The sequence below is a fragment of the Chiloscyllium punctatum genome, chromosome 1, assembly GCF_047496795.1.
Source record: "Chiloscyllium punctatum isolate Juve2018m chromosome 1, sChiPun1.3, whole genome shotgun sequence".
Classification (NCBI taxonomy): Eukaryota; Metazoa; Chordata; class Chondrichthyes; order Orectolobiformes; family Hemiscylliidae; genus Chiloscyllium; species Chiloscyllium punctatum.
The window spans coordinates 105779418-105796551 of record NC_092739.1 but is presented as its reverse complement, the minus strand read 5'-3'; positions in this window follow the sequence as shown (position 1 = coordinate 105796551).

Below are 17134 nucleotides of genomic sequence, written 5' to 3'. Positions count from 1 at the left end.
CCTACTCCTGCACCTATTGTCTATTATTTATGATGAACCGTGGAGTGAAGGAAGTACACTGAATTTGCTTTTGCATCAGAAGCAAGAAAATCCTGGTCCAAATTATCCAGTGTTTTGAGGACATGGATGGATGCTTTGCAGGTTTTGACTGTAACATTACTACTTATTTTTTTAAAAAGTGAATCATTCCTCACAACGTGCCAATAGAATTAAAAGGAAAGCTTGAAACAGTTGAAAGAATAGAAACTGATCCCCAGAATCTCAGATTTGGTAAATTCTATCATGATCAAAGAGAAGCAAAATGAATGTCTATGAATTCACTGCAGTCCCAAAGATCTTAATCAAGCAATAAGAGGAATTGCTATAATTCCAGTACTGAAAGAGATTATCCCAGTACCAGCAGAGTCAAAAGTTTTCAGCAAGCTTTATGCTCACAGGAAGGTGAGGCCTGATGAGTAATTTTATTTGTTGAGAACATTCAATATACCTTATTCCTGAGTTTACAATAAAGGCAAACATTGCATTTTTTTCCAGATTAGATTCTCTACAGTGTGGAAACAGGCCCTTCGGCCCAACAAGTCCACACCGCCCTTCTGAAGAGAAACCCACCCAAACCCATTCCCCTACCCTACATTTACCCCTGACTAACACGCCTAACACTGTGGGCAATTTAGCATGGCCAATTCACCTAACCTGCACATCTTTGGATCGTGGGAGGAAACCAAAGCACCTGGAGGAAATCCACGTCGACACAGGGACAATGTGCAAACTCCACACAGACAGTCAGGAAACTAACCCAGGACCTGGTACTGTGATGCAGCAGTGCTAATCTTTTGAATTATTTAGAGTCATAGAGGTGTACAGCATGGAAACAGACCCTTCGGTTCAACTTGTCCGTGATGAGTAGATATCATAACCCAATCTACTCCCACCTGCAGGCACCTGGCCCATATCCCTCCAAACCCTTCCTATTCATATGCCCATCCAGATGCCTTTTGAATGTTGCAATTGTACTTGCCTCTACCAGTTCCTCTGGCAGCTCATTCCATACACACACCACCCTCTGCGTGACAAAGTTGCCTCTTAGGTCTCTTTTGTATCTTCCCTTCTCAACCTAAGCCTATGCCCTCTAGTTCTAGACTCTACCACCCCAGGGAAAAGACTTTCTCTATTTATCCTATCCATGCCCGTCATGATATTTTAGACATTTAAGGTCACCCCTTAGCCTCCGACGCTGCAGGGAAAACAGCCCTAGCCTATTCAACCTCTCCCGAGAGCTCAAATTCTGCAACACTGGCAACATCCTTGTAAATCTTTTCTGAATCCTTTCAAGTTTCACAACATCTTTCCAACAGGAAGGAGACCAAAATTGCGTGCAGTATTCAAACAGTATTCCAAGCATACCAAATGCCTTCTTCACTATCCTATCTACCTGCGACTCACTTTCAAGGAGCTATGAATCTGCACTGCAAGATCTCTTTGTTCAGCAACACTCCCGTGGACCTGACCATTAAGTGTATAAGTCCTGCTAAGATTTGCTTTCCCAAAATGCAGCACCTCACATTTATTTAAATTAAACTCCATCTGCCACTTCTCAGCCCATTAGCCCATCTGATCAAGATACCTTTGTAATCGGAGGTAACCTTCTTCGCTGTCCACTATAGCTCCAAATTTGGTGGCATCAACAAACTTACTAACTATACATCTTATGCTCACATCCAAATCATTTATATAAATGATGAAAAGTAGAGGACCCAGCACCGATCCTTGTGGCACTCCACTGGTCTCAGGCTTCCAATCTGAAAACCAACCCTCCACCACCACCCTCTGTCTTCTAACTTTGAACCAGTTCTGTATCCAAATGGCGAGTTCTCCTTGTATTCCATGAAATGTAACGTTGCTCACCAGTCTCCCATGGGGAACTTTGTCAAATGCCTTACTGAAGTCCATATAGATCACATCCACCGCTTTTCCCTCATCAATCCTCTTTGTTACTTCTTCAAAAAACTCAATCAAGTTTGTGAAATATCATTTGCCACGCACAAAGTCATGTTAACAACGCCCAATCAGTCCTTGCATTTCCAGATACATCTACATCGTGTCCCTCAGGATTCCCTCCAACAACTTGCCCATCACCAACGTCAGGCTCACTGGTCTATAGTTCCCTGGCTTGTCCTTACCACCTTTCTTAAACAGTGGCACCACGTTAGCCAACCTTCAGTCTTCTGGCACCTCATCTGTGACTATCGATTTAAAAGGCATCTGGATGGGTAAATGAATAAGAAGGGTTTGGAGGGAGATGGTCCAGGTGCTGGCAGGTGGAACTATATTAGGTTAGGATATCTGGTTGGCATGGACGAGTTGGACCGAAGGATCTTTTACCATGCTGTACACCTCTATGACTCTATCTCTCTAAATATCTCAGCAAGAGGCCCAGCAATCACTTCCGTAGCTTCCCACAGAGGTCTAGGGTACACCTGATGTGTTCCTGGGGATTTATCCACTTTTATACGTTTCAAGACATCAGCACTTCGTCCTCTGTAATGTGGACATTTTTCAAGATGTTACCATCAATTTCCCTACATTCTATACCCTTCATGTCCTTTTCCACTGTAAATGCTAATGCAAAATACTCATTTAGTATCTCCACCCACCTCTTGTGGCTTCACACAAAGGCTGCCTTGCTGATCTTTGAGGGGCCCTATTCTCTCCCCAGTTACCCTTTTGTCGTTAATGTATTTGTAAACATCCTTTGGATTCTCCTTAACTCTATTTGCCAAAGCTACCTCTTGTCCCCTTTTTGCCCTCCTGATTTCCCTCTCAAGTATACTCCTACTGCCTTTACACTCTTTGATCTATCCTGTCTATATCCTTTTTTTAACCAAACCCCCAATTGCTTTAGTCATACAGCATTCCCTATACCTACCAGCCTTTTCTTTCACCCTAACAGAAATATACTTTCTCTGGATTCTCGTTATCTCATTTCTGAAGGCTTCCCATTTTCCAACTGTCTCTTTACCTGCGAACATCTGCCCCCAATCAGCTTTTGAAAGTTCTTGGATTAGTGGTGCTGGAAGAGCACAGCAGTTCAGGCAGCATCCAAGGAGCTTCAAAATTGACGTTTCGGGCAAAAGTCCTTCATCAGGAATAAAGGCAGTGAGCCTGAAGCGTGGAGAGATAAGCTAGGGGAGGGCGGGGGTGGGGAGAAAATAGCATAGAGTATCCGTTGCTCCCGATGCGGTCTCCTCTACACTGGGGAAACTGAGCGCCTCCCAACAGAGCGCTCCAGGGAACATCTCGGGACACCCGCACCAATCAACCACACCGCCCCGTGGCTCAACACCCCAACTCTCCCTCCCACTCTGCCGAGGACACGGAGGTCCTGGGCCTCCTCCACCGCCGCTCCCTCACCACCAGACGCCCGGAGGAAGAATGCCCCATCCTCCGTCCCAGAACACCTCAACCCCAGGGCATCAACGCGGACCTCAACAGCCTCCCCACTTTTGAAAGTTCTTACCTAATATCGTCAAATTTAGCCTTTCTCCAATTTAGAACTTCAACTATTCGGTCTGGTCTATCCTTATCCATCACTATTTAAAAACGAATAGAATTATGGCTATTGGCCCCAAAGTACTCTCCCACTACCACCTCAGTCACCTGCCATGCCTTATTTTGTTTTTGCCGAGAGGGGCAAGGGAGGAGTGAAGAACTTCTGGGAAGGTGAGTCGAACTGTTTAAAAACCTAACTTAGAGTCATAGAGATGTACAGCATGGAAACAGACCCTTCGGACCAATCCGTCCATGCCAACCAGATATCCCAACCCAATCTAGTCCCACTTGCCAGCACTCGGCCCATATCCCTCCAAATCCTTCCTATTCATATACCCATCTAAGTGCCTCTTAAATGTTGCAATTGTACTAGCCTCCACCACATCCTCTGGCAGCTCATTCCATACACGTACCACCCTCTGCGTGAAAAGGTTGCCCCTTAAGTCTCTTTTACATCTTGCCCCTCTCACCCAAACCTATGCCCTCTAGTTCTGGACTCCCCAACCCCAGGGAAAAGACTTTGTCTATTTATCCTATCCATGCCCCTCATAATTTTGTAAACCTCTGTAAGGTCACCCCGCAGCCTTAGATGCTCCAGGGAAAACAGCCCCAGCCTGTTCAGCCTCTCCCTGTGGCTCAGATCCTCCAACCCTGGCAACATCCTTGTAAGTCATATCTGAACCCTTTCATGTTTCACAACATCTTTCCGATAGGAAGGACACTAGAATTGCACGCAATATTCCAACAGTGGCCTAACCAATGTCCTGTACAGCCAGAATATGACCTCCCAACTCCTGTACTCAATACTCTGACCAATAAAGGAAAGCATACCAAACGCCTTCTTCACTATCCTAGCTACCTGCTACTCCACTTTCAAGGAGCTATGAACCTGCACTCCAAGGTCTCTTTGTTCAGCAACACTGCCTAGGACCTTACCATTAAGTGTATAAGTCCTGCTAAGTTTTGCTTTCCCAAAATGCAGCACCTCGTATTTATCTGAATTAAACTCCATCTGCCACTTCTCAGCCCATTGGCCCATCTGGTCAAGATCCTGTTGTAATCTGAGGTAACCCTCTTCGCTGTCCACTACACCTCCAAATTTGGTGTCATCTGCAAACCTACTAACTGTACCTCTTATGCTCGCATCCAAATCATTTATGTGAATAGCCAAAGAGTAGAGGGCCCAGCACCGATCCTTGTGGCACTCCACTGGTCACAGGCCTCCAGTCTGAAAAACAGCCCTCCACCACCGCCCTCTGTCTTCTACCTCTGTGCCAGTTCTGTATCCAAATGGCTAGTTCTCTCGTCATTCCATGCGATCTAACCTTGCTAATCAGTCTCCCATGGGGAACCTTGTCCTCATTCCTGAAGAAGGGCTCATGCCCGAAACGTCGATTCTCCTGCTCCTTGGATGCTGCCTGACCTGCTGCGCTTTTCCAGCAACACATTTTCAACCTTGTCGAACGCCTTACTGAAGTCCATATAGATCACATCTACTGCTCTTCCCTCCTCAATCTTCTTTGTTACTTCTTCAAAAAACTCAATCAAGTTTGTGAGACATGATTTCCCATGCACAAAGCCATGTTGACTATCCCAAATCAGTCCTTGCCTTTCCAAACACATGTACATCCTGTCCTTCAGGATTCGCTCCAACAACTTGCCCACCACCGAGGTCAGGCTCACCGGTCTATAGTTCCCTGGCTTGTTTTTACCGCCCTTCTTAAACAGTGGCATCACATTTGCCAACCTCCAGTCTCCCGGCACCTCACCTGTGACTTATCGATGATACAAATATCTCAGCAATAGGCCCAGCAATCACTTCTCCAGCTTCCCACAGAGTTCTCGGGTATACCTGATCAGGTCCTGGGGATTTATCCACCTTTAACTGTTTCAAGACATCCAGCACTTCCTCCTCTGTAAGCTGGACATTTTGCAAGATGTCACCATCTATTTCCCTACAGTCTGTATCTTCCATACCCTTTTCCACAGTAAATACTGATGCAAAATATTCATTTAGTATCTCTTTCATTTTCTGTGGCTCCACTCAAAGGCCACCTTGCTGATCTTTGAGGGGCCCTATTCTCTCCCTAGTTACCCTTTTCAGGCATCGGGGCCTCCATTTGCCAAGAAGTGCGAGGGCAGAGCGAAGGACTTCTGGGAAGTCATATATTTGTGTGGTTGCGTTACCGGAAACACTACACAGATAGTGTCTCCCATTCATCCTCCTCCTCTAACCAAAAAAAAAGGTTCTGTGTGCCAGATTGGTCAGGTAACGAGTTTATTTTTTATTCTTTATTTTCAACAGTCTCTTTGGGAATTTAGAATAGTGGGAATGGAGGTTAGGGCAGTTGAATGTTCCTCCTGCAGAATGTGGAAGGTAAGGGTCACCACTAGTGTCCCTGCTGACTGCATCTGCGGGAAGTGCACCCAACTCCAGCTCCTCAAAAACCGCGTTGGGGACTGGAGCAAGAGCTGGATGAACTTCGGATCATTCGGAGGCAGAGGGGGTTATTGAGAGGAGTGACTGGGAGGTAGTTACTCCTCAGGTACAAGAAAAAGGCAGATGGGTTACAGTCAGGGGATGGAAAGGGAACCGGCAGGCAGTGCATGGATCCCCTGTGGCCATTCCCCTCAACAATAAGAATACTGTTTTGGATACTGTTGGGGGGACGACTTACCGGGGAAAGCAGTGGGGCTCAGGGCTCTGGCACAGAGTCTGTCCTTGCTGATCAGAAGGGAAAGGGGAAGAGGAGCAGAGCAGGCGTCATTGGGGATTCCACAGTTAGGGGGACAGATAGGAGGTTCTGTGGGGACGAGAGACACTCACGGTTGATGTGTTGCCTCCCAGGTGCCAGGGTTCGTGATGTCTCTGATCATGTTTTTGGGATCCTTAAGGGGGAGGGGGAGCAGCCCCAAGTCATGGTCCACATAGGCACCAATGACATAGGTAGGGAGAGAGATGGGGATTTAAGGCAGAAATTCAGGGAGCCAGGATGGAAGCTTAGAGCTAGGATGAACAGAGTTGTTGTCTCTGGTTTGTTGCCCGTGCCACATGCTGGCGAGGTGAAGAATAGGGAGAGAGAAGAGTTGAACACATGGCTACAGGGATGGTGCAGGAGGGAGGGTTTTGGATTCTTAGATAATTGGGGGTCTTTCTGGGGTAGGTGGGACCTCTACAAGCAGATGGTCTTCACCTGAACCAGAGGGGTACCAATATCCTGGGGAGGACATTCGCTAAGGCTATTGGGGTAGGTTTAAACAAATCCAGCAGGTGGATGGGAACCAAAATTGTAGTTTGAGTATAGAAAAGGTTGAGAGTAGGGAGGTCCAAAATCAAGTTTCAGGGACACAAGATGGCACCAGCAAGCAAGAAGTTGGTTTGAAGTGTGTCCACTTCAACGCCAGGAGCATCCAGAATAAGGTGGGTGAACTTGCAGCATGGATTGGTCCCTGGGACTTCGACGTTGTGGCCATTTCGGAGACATGGATATAGCAGGGACTGGAATGGTTGTTGCAGGTTCCAGGATTTAGATATTTCAGTAAGAACAGAGAAGATGTTAAAAGAGGGGGAGGTGTGGCATTGTTGGTCAAGGACAGTACGACAGTTGCAGAAAGGATGTTTGGGGACTCGTCACCTGGGCTGAGTTTAGAAACAGGAAAGAAGAGGTCACCCTATTGGGAGTTTTCCATAGGCCTCCGAATAGTTCCAGAGATGTAGAGAAAAGGATAGCAAAGATGATTCTCGATAGGAGTGAGAGAGACAGAATAGTTGTCATGGGGGACTTCAACTTTCCAAATATTGACTGGGAACATTATAGTATGAGTACTATAGATAGGTCAGCTTTTGTCCAGTGTGTGCAGGAGGGCTTCCTGACACAGTATGTAGACAGGCCAACAAGGGGCGAGGCCACATTAGATTTGGTACTGGGCAATGAGCCCGGCCAGATGTTAGGCTTGGAAGTAGGTGAGCACTTTGGTGATAGCGATCACAATTCTATTATGTTTACTTTAGTGATAGAAAGGGATAAGTGTATACCACTGGCAAGAGTTACAGCTGGGGGAAAGGCAATTATGATGTGATTAGACAAAATTTAGGAAGCATAGGATGGGGAAGGAAACTGCAGGGGATGGGCACATTAGAAATGTGGAGCTTATTCAAGGAAAAGCTCCTGTGTGTCCTAGATAAGTATGTACCTGTCAGGCAGGGAGGAAGCTGTAGTGCGCAGGAGCCGTGGCTTACGAAGGAAGTGGAATCTCTGGTCAAGAAGAAGAAGAATGCTTATGTTAGGATGAGATGTGAAGGCTCAGTTAGGGCGCTTGAGGGTTACAAGGTAGCCAGGAAAGACCTAAAGAGAGAGCTCAGAAGAGCCAGGAAGAGACATGAGAAGTTGTTGGCGGATAGGACCAGGGTAAACCCTAAGGCTTTCTATAGGTATTTAAGGAATAAAAGAATGACGAGAGTAAGATTAGGGTCAATCAAAGATAGTCATGGGAAGTTGTGTGTGGAGTCAGAGAAGATAGGGGAAGCACTAAATGAATATTTTTTGACAGTATTCACTCTAGAAAACAACGATGTTGTCAAGAAGAATACCGAGGTTCAGGCTACTAGACTGGGTGGGATTGAAGTTCACAAGGAAGAGGTATTAGAAATCCTGCAGAGTGTGAAAATAGATAAGTCCGCTGGACTGGATGTGATTTATCCTAGGATCCTCTGGGAAGCCAGGGAGGAGATTGCCGAGCCTTTGACATCGATCTTTAAATTGTCATTGTCTATAGGAATAGTGCCAGAAGACTGGACGATAGCAAATGTGGTTCCCCTGTTCAAGAAGGGGAGTAGAGACAACCCTGGTAATTATAGACCAGTGAGCCTTACTTCAGTTGTTGGTAAAGTGTTGGAAAAGGTTATAAGAGATAGGATTTATAATCATCTAGAAAATAATAATTTGATTAGGGATAGTCAGCACGGTTTTGTGAAGGGTAGATCGTGCCTCACAAACCTTACTGAGTTCTTTGAGAAGGTGACCAAACAGGTAGATGAGAGTAAACCGGTTGATGTGGTGTATATGGATTTCAGCAAGGCATTCGATAAGGTTCCCACAGTAGGCTATTGTACAAAATGCGGAGGAATGGGATTGTGGGAGATATAGCAGTTTGGATCAGTAATTGGCTTGCTGAAAGAAGACAGAAGGTGGTGGTTGATGGGAAATGTTCATCCTGGAGTCCAGTTACTAGTGGTGTACCACAAGGGTTGGTGTTGGGTCCACTGCTGTTCATCATTTTTATAAATGACCTGGATGAGGGCGCAGAAGGGTGGGTTAGTAAATTTGCAGATGACACTAAGGTCGGTGGAGTTGTGGATAGTGACGAAGGATGTTGTAGGTTACAAAGAGGCATAGATAAGCTGCAGAGCTGAGAGGTGGCAAATGGAGTTTAATGCGGACAAGTGTGAGGTGATTCACTTTGGTCGGAGTAACCGGAATGCAAAGTACTGGGCTAATGGTAAGATTCTTGGTAGTGTAGATGAGCAGAGAGATCTCGGTGTCCATGTACACAGATCCTTGAAAGTTGCCACCCAGGTTGACAGGGTTGTTAAGAAGGCATACAGTGTTTAGCTTTTATTAATAGAGGGATCGAGTTCCAGAACCATGAGGTTATGCTGCAGCTGTACAAAACTCTGGTGCGGCCGCACTTGGAGTATTGTGTACAGTTCTGGTCACCGCATTATAAGAAGGATGTGGAAGCTTTGGAAAGGGTGCAGAGGAGATTTACTAGGATGTTGCCTGGTATGGAGGGAAGGTCTTACGAGGAAAGGCTGAGGGACTTGAGGCTATTTTCATTCGAGAGAAAAAGGTTGAGAGGTGACTTAATAGAGACATGTAAGATAATCAGAGGGTTAGTTAGGGTGGATAGGGAGAGCCTTTTTCCAAGTATGGTGACGGCGAGCACGAGAGGACATGGCTTTAAATTGAGGGGCGATATATATAGGACAGATGTCAGGGGTAGTTTCTTTACTCAGAGAGTAGTAAGGGTATGGATTGCTTTGCCTGCAACGGTAGTAGATTCGCCAAGTTTAAGTACATTTAAGTCGTCATTGAACAACCATATGGATGTACATGGAATAGTGTAGGTTAGATGGGCTTCAGATTGGTATGACTGGTCAGCACAACATGGAGGGCCGAAGGGCCTATACTGTGCTGTCGTGTTTTATGTTCTAAGTACGTCAAGTTTTGCACCTTCTGGAGCGTTGGAGGTTGAGGGGTGACCTTATAGAGGTTTACAAAATCATGAGGGGCATGGATAGGATAAATAGACAAAGTCTTTCCCCTGGGTTGGGGGAGTCCAGAACTAGAGGGCATAGGTTTAGGGTGAGAGGGGAAAGATATAAAAGAGACCTAAGAGACAACTTTTTCACACAGAGGGTTGTACGTGTATGGAATGAGGTGCCAGAGGAAGTGGTGGAGGCTGGTACAATTGCAACATTTAAAAGGCATTTGGATGGGTTTACGAATAGGAAGGGTTTGGAGGGATATGGGTCAGGTGCTGGCAGGTGGGCCTAGATTGGGTTGGGATATCTGGTCGGCATGGATGGGTTGGACTAAAGGGGCTGTTTCCGTGCTGTACATCTCTATGACTCTAAGTACATCCACATACTGAATCAGAAACTTTTCTTGTACACACTTAATAAATTCCTTTCCATCTATACCCTTAATGTTATTGCAGTCCCAGTTAAGTTAAAATCCCCTACCATAACCACCCTATTATTCTTACAGATAACTGAGATAGAACATAGAAAAGTACAGCACCAACAAGCCCTTTGGCCCACGATATTGTGCCGAGGATTAATCCTAATGTAAAATAAAACAACTTAACCTACGCACCCCTCAACTCACTGCTATCCATGTGCATGTCCAGCAGTCACTTAAATGTCCCCAATGACTCTGCTTCCACCACCACAGCTGGCAACGCATTCCATGCATTCACAACTCTCTGTTTAAAGCACCTTCCTCTGACGTCCCCTCTATACCTTTCTCCTAATATCTTAAAATTATGACCCCTTGTGCCAGTCAATCCTGCCCTGCCTCTGGCTATTGACTCTGTTCATTCCTCTCATTATCGTGTACACCTTGATTAGGTCTCCTCTCTTCCTCCTTTTCTCCAGAGAGAAAAGCCCGAGCTTAGTCAACCTTTCTTCATAAGGCAAGCCCTCCAGTCAAGGCAGCAACCTGGTAAACCTTCTTTGCACCCTCTCCAAAGCCTCTGAATCTTTCCTATATTAGGGTGACCAGAACTGGACACAATATTCCAAGTGTGGCCTCACCGGGGACTTGTAGAGCTGTAGCAAAACATCACGGCTCTTAAACTCGATCCCCCTGTTAATGGAAGCTGATCTAACCCGATCTTAACAACCCGATCCACTTGGGTGGTAACTTTGAGGGACTTATGTACTTGAACACCAAGATCCCTCTGTTCCTCCACACAGCCAAGAATCCTGATTTTGCCAAGAGGTGCGAGGCTGGAGCGAAGGACTGCTGGGAAGGTGAGTAAAATACATTTTTTTTTAACAGAGCGGCGAGGAGAGAGGGCTGGGAGAAACTCTCTCCCATCTGCCTCCTCTAACCTTACTAAGAGTCTGTAAACTCGGTAAGTTTTCAGGTTTCTCATTTTATTTTCTTCTCTTCCTTTGTTTCGTCCTGTGCAGGCTTTCGGAGTAGTGGGATATGGATGTTAGGGCAGTTGCATGTTCCTCCTGCAGAATGTGGCATGTCTCTGCCGACTATATCTGCAGGAAGTGCACCCAACTCCAGCTCCTCGAAAACCGAGTTAGGGAACTGGAGCTGGAGCTGGATGAACTACAGATCACCCGGGAGGCTGAGGGAGAAATTGAGAGGATATACTGGTCACTCCCCAGACACAGGATAAGGACAGCTGGGTTACTGTCAGGGGGAGGAAAGGGAACCGACGGTCAGAGCAGGGATCCCCTGTGGCTGTTCCCCTCAGCAATAGGTATACCGTTTTGGATCCTGCTGGAATGGCCAATCAGGGGAAAGCCATGGTTATCAGGTGTCTGGCACTGTGGCTCAGAAGAGAAGGGGGGAGAATAGAAAAGTGCTAGTGTAGGGGACTCAATAATTAGATGAGTTGACAGGAGATTTTGTGGTCAGGAACGGGACTCCCGGAAAGTATGTTGCCTCCCTGGTGACAGGGTCCGGGATGTTGCTGATCGGATTTACAGGATTCTGAAGGGGGGGGGAGTGAGCAGCCGGAAATCATGGTATATATTAGCACCAATGATATAGCCAGGAAAGGGACTGAGCATCGAAAAAGTGACTACAGAGAGTTAGGTTGGAAGCTAAAGAGCAGGACGAATAGAGTAGTGTTCTCAGGTTTGCTCCCGGTGCCACAAGATTGTGAGGTGAGGAACAATCAACGAATGCAGCTTAACACGTGGCTGCGAGGCTAGTGCAGGAGGGAGGGCTTCAGATACCTAGACCATTGGGATATCTTCTAGGGAAGGTGGGACCTGTACATGAAGGACGGGTTGCACCTGAACTGGAGCGGCACAAATGTCCTGGATGGGAGATTTGCTCGTGTGGTTCGGGAGGGTTTAAAATAGTTTGGCAAGGGGGTGGGAATCAGAGCCACGTATCTGAGAGGGGGTCAGTTGCAGATAGGACAGTGACAGGATGTAGTGAATCTATCGGGAAGGTTTCTCACGTGATGAAACAAAGGGATCGGTTAAAGTGTGTCTGCTTTAAACAAGGAGTGTCAGAAATAAGGGTGACAAACTTAGAGCATGGATCAGTACTTGGGACTACGATGTTGTGGCCATCATGGAGACGTGGGTTTCACAGGGGCAGGAATGGTTGCTTGATGTTCCAGGGTTTAGAACGTTTAAAAAGAACAGGGAGGGTGGAAAAAGAGGAGGGGGTGTAGCATTGCTAATCAGAGAGTGCATCACAGCTACAGAAATGAAGGTTGTTGAGGAAGGTTTATCTACTGAGTCAGTATGGAGGGAAGTTAGGAACAGCAAGGGAACAGCCACCACATTGGGGGTTTTCTACAGACCACCTAATAGCGGTAGAGAGATTGAAGATGTAGCAGGGCTGTTGTTATGGATGATTTCAACTTTCCCAATATCGACTGGAACCTCCTTTGTGCAGATGGTTTGGATGGAGCTGTTTTTGTCACGTGTGTTCAGGAGGGTTTCCTTACTCAGTTTGTAGACAGACCAATGAGGGGAGATGCCATTTTGGATTTGGTGCTTGGCAATTAGCCAGGACAGGTGTCAGGTCTCACGGTGGGAGAACACTTTGGTGACAGTGATCACAACTGCCTCACAATTACCATAGCCTTGGAGAGGGAAAGGCGCATTTACCGAGGTAAGATATTTAATTGGGGAAAAGGAAATTATGACAGGAGTTGGGAACTACAGACTGGAAGCAATTGTTCCCAGAAAGGGCACAGCAGACATACGGAGACTGTTTAAGGAGCAGCTGTTGCGAGTGATGCATGAATTTGTTCCTCTGAGACACGTAAGAAGGGGTAAGATTAAGGAACCTTGGATGACGAGAACAGAGGAGCTTCTCGTCAAAGGGAAGAAGACAGCTTAGGTAAGGTGGAGGAAGCAAGGATCTAGCACAGCTTTACAGGATTACAGGCTTGCTAGAAAGGAGCTCAGAAATGGACCGAGGAGAGCAAGGAAGGGCACGAAAAAGGCTTGGCAAGAAGGATTAGGGAGAACCGAAAGCATTTGACTCATACGTGAGGAATAAGAGAATAATCAGGGAGAAGGTGGGGCCAGTCAGGGATAGCATAGGGAACTGGTGCGTGGGGTCTGAGCAAATAGAGGAAGCCCTAAATGAGTTTTTTGCTTCGGTTTTCATTAAGGAAAGGGACCTCGTTCTGAATGAGAACTTTGCAGAGCTGGGATACAGGCTTGACCAGATCAAGATTGATGAAGTTGATGTGCTGGAAACTTTGGAAAACATTAAGATTGATAAGTCCCCAGGGCCAGACCAGATTTATCCTAGGCTGCTTTGGGAAGCGAGAAAGGAGGTTGCTAAGCCGCTGGCGAAGATCTTTGCCTCCTCACTCTCAACGGGAGTCTACTGGAGGATCGGAAGGAAGAACGGTAATAGGGAAGTTCCTTGCAATTGCAGACCAGTCAGTCTTGCGTCTATGGTCAGCAAAGGTTTGGAAAAGATTCTGAGGGATATGATTTATGACTATTTGGAAAAGCATAGCAGTCAGCATGGCTTTGTGAGGGGCAGGTCATGCCTCACAAACCTTATTGAGTTCTTTGAGGAGGTGACAAGACAGGTCAGCAAAGGTTGAGCAGTGGATGAGGTGTATATGGAATTCAGCAAGGCATTTGATAAGGTTACCTATGGTAGGCTCATTCATAAAGTCAGTATGGGTTACAGGGAGATTTGGCTATCTGGATTCAGAATTGTTTGGCTGACAGAAGGCAGAGAGTGGTTGTAGTTGGAAAGTATTCTACCTGGAGGTCAGTGTTGAGTGGTGTCCCGCAGGGCTCTGTTCTTGGGCCTCTGCTCTTTATAGTTTTTATGAATGACTTGGATGAGGAGGTTGAGGGGTGGGTTAGTAAATTTACAGATGACACAAAGGTTGGAGATGCCATTGATAGTATCGAGGGCTATTGCAGGCTGCACTGTGACATAGACAAGATGCAGAGCTGAGCTGAGAAATGGCATACATTTTGGAAGGTCGAACTCGAATGCTGAATATAGGATCCTTTAGATATAGATCTCCTTACAAATTTGTTTCTCAATTTCCCTCTGACTATTTCTCAGTTGCACCCAAATAACTTCCCTGGATATATTTCTGGGAATATCCTCCCTCAGTACATCTGTAATGCTATCCCTTATCAAAAGCACCAGGCACCCTTCTCTCTTGCCTCCCTTTCTGCCCTTCCTGTAGCATTTGTATCCTGGAATATTAAGCTGCCAGTCCTGTCCATCCTGAGCCATGTTTCTGTAATTGCTGTGATATCCCAGTCCCATGTTCCTAACCATGCCCTGAGTTCATCTACCTTGTTAGGCCCCTTGCATTGAAATAAATGCAGTTTACTTCATCAGTCCTACCTTGTTCTTTGCTTTGTCCCTGCTTGCCCTGACTGTTTGACTTGCTTCCTTTCTCCACTGTACCAGTCTCAGACTGATCTCTTTCTTCACCCTGGGTCCTACCCCCTTCCACTGTAATAGTTTAAATCCTCCCAAGCAGCTCGAGCAAATCTACCTGCCAGTATATTAGTCCCCTTCCGAATTAGGTACAAACCGTCCTTCTTGTACAGATTGCTTCTACCCCAAAAGAGCTTCCAATGAGCCAAAAATGTGAATTCTTCACCCATACACCAGCTCCTCAGCCATGCATTCATCTGCTCTATCTTCCTATTCCTGCCTTAGCACTGGGACTAACCCAGATATGACTGCTCTCGAGGACCTTCTTTTTAAATTTCTGCCTAACTCTCTGATTCTCCCCTCAGAACCTCAACCTTTTCCTTTCCTATGCTGGTTGGTTCTAATGTGTACAATGACCTTCTGCTGGCCCCACTCCCCCTTGAGAACATTCTGCACCCTCTCTGAGACATCCTTGATTCTGGCACCAGAGAAGCAACACGCCATTCTGATTTTTCACTGCAGGCCACAGAAATGTCTGTCTGTACCTTGAACTAGAGAATCCCCTCACACAATCGATCTCTTGGAACCCGATGTACCCCTCATTGCATGAGAGCCAGTCTCAGTACCATAAACTTGGCTGTTCGTGCTACGTTCCCCTGAGATCCATCACCCCTTACATTTTCCAAAACAGCTTACTTATTTGAAATAGGGATAGCCACAGAAGACCCCTGCACTACCTGTCTACCTCTTTTACCTTTCCTGAAGTTAACCTATCAATGTGACTGTATCTGCAATTTTTCTCCCTTCCTATAACTGCCATCCATCACATCCCCTTGCTCTTGTAAATTCCTTATTGCCTCTGTCTCTCCAACCAACCTATTCAATCTGATAGGATTCATAACCACAGCATTTATTGCAGATATAATCCTCAGTAACCTGTAAACTCTCCCTAAACTTCAACAAGAAGAGCATATCACTCTATTAAAGGCCATTTTTGCTTCTTTCAATCTACAGACCCAGAAAATAGCACTGTCTTATTCCTCTACAAAACACTGCTCCAGTTTAAATTAATACTTATGGCTAATACTTTTAAGTTTAATAAAGACATATCTCAATATAACATATAATTAAGAATGAACCCACTCTACTCACTACTGCAGACTTACTGTAAGCCCACGCTTAAAATATTCATTAATCTGTTTATGTGCTGTGGCCTCTCCCAAACAGGTTCCTCCAAGATTAGTTGTGAATTTCACTGTTTGTTAATTTCCCAGAAGCACTCTGATGTCCAGCAATATATGAATTCAAACAGCAAAGGCAGTAACTGTGCAGGTTCGCTGCTGTGTCAGTTAGCAGTATGGGTTTCTTTCTCTCTCTCTCTCCTGCACTGACCTCACCATGTGCTTCCTTTGTCTGTTCCTCTCCTTTTCAAAAGTGCTGTTGTTTTGACTTTTTTTTCTCCAAAGTTCCAAAACAATGCAGCAGCTTATTAAACAGTAATTACTGCTCCTGGAATTCAAGGAAATCACCTCCAGCAGCTAAAATACCTCAAAAGGGAGCAGCCTGCTACAGCCAGGAATTTTTCCCATCCTCCATCTTGGATTACTCAGAATCTTTGCTGCACCTTCATGTCAGCTTTCAATGACTTAGGTGCCAGATTGATTAGGACATCAATACTTGTTAATTATTCACCATTTAAGAAATTCTCTGGTCTTCTATTTCTCCTACCAAAAATAGATAACCTCACACTTATTCACATTATATTCCATTGGTTGTATCATTGCCCACTCCCTCAGATTGTCCAAATCCCCTTGAAGCTTCTTTGTATTAGTCTTACAAAATGCATTCATACCTAATTTTGTGTCATCTATGAATTTGAAAATATTAAATTTGATTCCCACATTGACATAGATTGTGAACAACTGGGGCTCAAGCACTGATCCTTGTGGTACTTCACCTGGTCATCTTGGCACGACTCAATTATTCTTACCCTCTCTTTTCTATAATCAACCATTTGATGCAGAAAAGATTTACAGGGATGTTGTGGGAGTTGGAGGTTTTGAGCAATATGGAGAGGCTGAATAGGTTGGAGTTTTTTTCCCTGGAATGTCAAAGGTTGAGGGGTGACCTATTAAAGTACATAAAATTATGAAGGGCAGGGATAGGGTGAATGGTTAAGGTCTTTTTCCTCGGGCAGGGGAGTCCAAAGCTGGAGGGCATAGCTTGAAGGTGAGAGGGGAAGGATACAAAAGGGAACTAAAGGTAAACATTTTCATGCAGACGGTGGTGCATGTATGGAATGAGCTGCCAGAAGAAGTGGTGGAGGCTGGTACAATTACAACATTTAAAAAGCATCTGGATGTGTACATGAATACAAAGGATTTTGTGGGATATGGCCAGTAAATGGCACTAGTTTAATTTAGGACATCTGGTCGGTATGGGCG